This window comes from Chiloscyllium plagiosum, unplaced genomic scaffold, assembly GCF_037043375.1.
Source record: "Chiloscyllium plagiosum isolate Xiang-an unplaced genomic scaffold, Cpla_swu_hap1 HiC_scaffold_1, whole genome shotgun sequence".
Taxonomy (NCBI): Eukaryota; Metazoa; Chordata; class Chondrichthyes; order Orectolobiformes; family Hemiscylliidae; genus Chiloscyllium; species Chiloscyllium plagiosum.
Genome location: NW_028270139.1, coordinates 82995253 through 83000058, shown reverse-complemented (window position 1 = coordinate 83000058; position 4806 = coordinate 82995253). Strand labels below are relative to the sequence as shown.

The following is a 4806-nucleotide window of genomic DNA, read 5'->3' as shown; positions in this document are numbered from 1 at the left end:
GTGAAAGATTTTCCATTCTGCAAGAAGGCTGACCTCTATGGGAAACACAATGCTATAGCTAAAAGAGACTGCAGCGTTAACTAACTATAGCTGTAACATTCACAACTATCTACAATACACAGTGCGGTACAATAGATATCAATGCAACATGCAAATGCTAGAATAGTAATACAGAGTGACCATCAATACATACCTCTGATATCCAGTTTTTTTTTAAATTACAAGCAGGAAAATGGAGTTTAAGATGATCAAGTCAGTCATGATCTTATTGAATGGCAGAACAGACTCAATGGGCTGAATGGCTTATTTCTGCTCCAATGTCAACAGCCTTATGATCATAATACCATGTAATATGCAACTGCTATAATTGCAATAATATACTGGCACTATTATCTGTGATATGGTCACTGGGTCAAAGTCACAGAACTTCCCTAACTGCACTCAGGACTCACTGTTACCACATGATCAATAGCAGTACAAGAATGAAGCCCACCACCACAATCTGAAAGGTAACAAAGGATGAGCAATAAATGTGAACTTTGGCAATGGCATTTACATCTGAAACAAAATGGCTCCCACAGCTATGATAACTACCTGAGACTACGTTGTGGTGATAAGAGTGGAAGAATATATTGCCTTTTTAAATATAGCTGCAGGACACATCAAATGCCAATAAGCATTTATACCTCAGTCAAAGTTTGGCATTTTTTCAGAAATGATCAAAAATAATATAAAGATTGTAACTCATAATTGCACTTGGGACCTTGCCATTTGTTTCACAATTTTTGCTGGAGTAATCCAAATCCAAACTCAATGCTTCATTTCCAACATAGTCTTGTACTGGTTTCCTGATTCAAATATTGGTCTAATTTCCCATTTCATCCATTCCACACTGAGCCTGAAGGTAGAGAAATCAGATTGTTCTCTAGCCCAAGCTCAATGCAAGTTGGAACAATCCTCATCTTTCACTAAGACACTTCATAGCCTTCCAAAATTAGCACTGAGTTCAACAATTTCAGATCAGAACTAATGCTCTCACTTTGGACGGTAGCTACGCTCATTTTATGAATCAGAGAACAAAGAATGATGTCATTCAGCCTATCATGTCAGTGCTTATTCTCTGATACAAATAGTGAGTTAGTCCCACACACTGACTTTTCTTCTCTAATTCTGCACAGCTTTCCTACAGATAAATATCAAATTTCATTTAATAAGCCACATTGGAATCTGCCTCCATCACAATCTTAGGTACAGCATTCCAGATCCTAACCACTCTCTAAAAAAGTTTTTATTTTCATGCATTGGAGTGGACATTGCTGCATAGGTCAATATTTATGGACCATCCCTATTTGTCCTGGTAAAGATAGTGGTGAAATGACTTAGATTAGATTCCCTTGAATCACTGCAAACATTCAGTGTAGGAGCACCTAGAGTGCTGCTAGGAAGTTACAGGATTTTCACCCAGTGACTCTAGAACCTTTACCATTTAGAATACTCCACCTCTATCAAATCTCCTCCCTGAGGAGATCACTCCCAGGTTCAATAGACTTTCTCTATCTGGGGGGAGTACAGGCAAAAGCAATTAGTTCAGAGAAACTTGGATGTATGAGACAATTCAAGGAAGAAGAATAGGCCATTTAGCAAGTCCAAAGGGGGCAATTCAGCTGAAGGCCTACCTAGAGGAAGTGGAAGAGGGAACATAAGAAAGCAATTAGAAGAACGAAAGGTGGGCATGGAAAAGGACTTGTGAACAGTATTAGGAAGAATCCTAATATTTTTTATAAATACATTAAAGGGAAAAAGTTAAAAAGTTAACCATGGAAAGTGTAGGGCCTGTTAGGTACCAAGGGAGCAACCTGTAAGTGAAGCCGCAGGATATTGGAAGAATGTTGAATGAATCCTTAATTTGGTCTTCACTCTGGGAAAGGAGGACATAAGTACAGATATCACAGCTCCCTGAAGTCAGCAGAGCACATGAATAGGATAGGTAAAAACAAGGACTGCAGATGCTGGAAACCAGAGTCTAGATTAGAGTTCCTGCTCCTTGGATGCTGCCTGACCTGCTGTGCTTTTCTAGCACCACTCTAATCTAGACATGAATAGGATAGTTAAGAAAGCATGTGGGACACTTGTATTCATCAGTCATAACCTAGAGTATAAGAACAAGGAAGTAATATTGGAGTTGGACAAAGCATTGGTCAGGCCACAACTGGAATACTGTGTGCAGTTCTGGTTGCTATAGGAAGGATGTGATAGCACTAGGGGGGATATTGAGGAGGTTGACAAGGATATTGACAAGGGGGGGGGGGGGGGACCTGATTGAAGGGTATGGACAAGATGAATAGAGAACAGCTGTTTTCCTTGGTTAAGAGGTTAATCACGAAAATACATGGTTTTAGGATAAGAGGCAGGAGATTCAGATGAGATTTGGGAAAAAAAACATTTACTCAGCAATTGGTGGGAATCTGGAATGCACTGCCTGGCAAGGTAGTGGAGGCCAGAAACTTTACAATCTTTAAAAAAAATGGTTGGATGAGTACTTGAAATATCATAACATTCAAGGATATGTGCAGGAAATTCGATTTAGCCACTTTTAGTGGTAGTCAGTGCAGACTCGATTGGCTGAAAGGCCCTTTCTGTGCTGTATGAATCGATGAATCTATCCATGAGTTCAATTGTATTATTTATAATATGTCCTTCATGGTGATATGTATCACTTAACACTTCTCTGACTTAAATTTCCTCTGTCTCCTTTCTTTATTCCCTTCACATCAGCCAGGGAAAGACAGATTGCAAAAGATAATTTAAGAAATAACTGGGAGAAGATACATCTCGCATTGACATAATGACAGGATGGTATTATTTAGAAACAAGAGAGGCTGCGAATTTAGCACAAAGGACTGAGAGAGAGATTGCCATCTGATGTAACAAAAATGTCTACAATACCTAAAATTGTAACTGTTTACTTTGCAAATGAAACTCGTTTTCTTAAAGGTTAGCTTACAACATATAGTCTATCTGGTTATTAATAATTTCAGATTGATTAACATTAAAAGTGTTTAAAAAGTTAGTGTGAGCATTATCCTTTTTAGTTTGACGCCCTACAGTAATACCTAATCTGTCTGGATATAAAGCTGCAGATGTGCCAGCAGTGAATAATTTAGAATGAAGATTGCTGAGATTGGCGCCACAGACATGAGCTGAGAAAAATTAATGTCAGAAGTGGGATTCGAACCCACGCCTCCAGTCGGAGACCAGAACACCCGCCCCGCAATGGGAAGGACTGAATCCTTGAGTCTGGCGCCTTAGACCACTCGGCCATCCTGACAACTGACGGCAGCAGAGTCAGCGAGACTCAAATCCGTGAACATCAAGCAGGGTTTCTTGGTGACGGCAGCGCGGCAAGTGCTTTTAGCGTTTGGTACGGGCCGGCATTTTTATTTTTATTTGTCTCAGGAACATCTTACTCGGCCAGTCGTTCCTAATCATGTGCAGTCTATTTGACTTGGCTGCATGAGCTCCTCCATTTTCGTATCCTCAGTGAGGGCGGCACCGAAGGCGGCTCTGCTAAGAGCGGAGCGGGGGACGGCCATGTTGAGGGCGGTAGCTCAGGGAACCGCCATTTTGTGTGTGGAAGCGCATGCTCAGTACCACCCATAAGTGCAGCGTAAAGAAGGTGATGGTCTCTTTTGAAAATACCCCGTTTTGTTAAAATTGCAGAGATCACTGCTTCTCTTTGATCGACATTTTATAAATTATATGTTACGTGAATGAACACACTTCAGTTGAAGGAGTTGCTGAAGTTTAAGAAGTACGAGTGAATCAATTAAAGCAAAATGCTCCTAGACACTGGAAATGGGAACTGAGATACAGTCTGGAAATACAGGATAAGCAGCATCTGTGGAGAGAGGAGCAGAGTTTTTATTTATTCTGTCGTGGGACGTGAGATTGATAGTTGGATCAGCATTTATTGCCCATCCCTAGTTTCCCTTGAGAAATTGGTGGTGAGGTGCCTTCTTGAACTTCTGCAGTCCATGTGCACTAGGTTGACCCACTATGCTGTTAGGGAGGGAGTTCCCAGATGTTGACCCAGCAACAGTGAAGGAACGGTGATATATCTCCAAGTCAACGTCATGAGTGGTTTGGAGGGGAACTTGTAGGTGGTTTTCATCAACATGTTAAGAGATTTTGACAAGTTTTCATTTAAGGACCAGTATGACCAGCACATTCATTTCCCAGTGTACCGAGCTTTTAAACAGCCTTTTCCCTCTGAGTTGAAGAAGTACACAAGGGAAGATCTCTGATCTGCAGGATACTGGAAATCTGAACAAAAAGAATAATTTGCTCATGGAGCATCTGTGGAGGGAAACAATTAATGTTTCAGGTTGATGGCCATTCTCCTGGCTCCCAGGTGGAAATTTAGACGTAACAGAGGTAAATTACCCAATGCTGAGGAAAGTGTAATAAATAAGAAGTAACATTTAGAAATGAATGTATTGTTTGTACTGTACTTTATAGAACTGTAATGTTTCGAACTATTCGAAATGAATTAGATCGGTATGTGTCATTTTCAGGTTTTACATGGTTTTCCTTATGGCCAGTGAAGTGAAGCTGCTCCCCTCTGGTTCTCAGCAGATTGAATAGACACAATTTCCCTTCCTTTAAACCAGGTTGACTGCCCAATTACTTGATGCAACTAATGCAAGTGCCTTTAAATAGTCCTAGCCAAAACCTTAATGTTATGGGTGTGTGGGAAATAGAACCCACTCATTTCAATAATTTCAGTCCGAGACAAGATCTGAAGCA

The 4806-nt window shown here is 40.5% G+C and overlaps 1 non-coding gene across 1 annotated transcript; it reads right to left on the bottom strand.

Moving 5' to 3' along the window:
* Positions 1-3214: 3214 nt before the first annotated feature.
* On the bottom strand, positions 3215-3328 carry trnal-caa (transfer RNA leucine (anticodon CAA)). Its single transcript has 2 exons — positions 3291-3328; positions 3215-3260 (listed from the first exon to the last, which is right to left on the bottom strand). It is a non-coding gene; the product is annotated as a tRNA-Leu (tRNA).
* Between the last annotated feature and the right edge of the window lie 1478 nt (positions 3329-4806).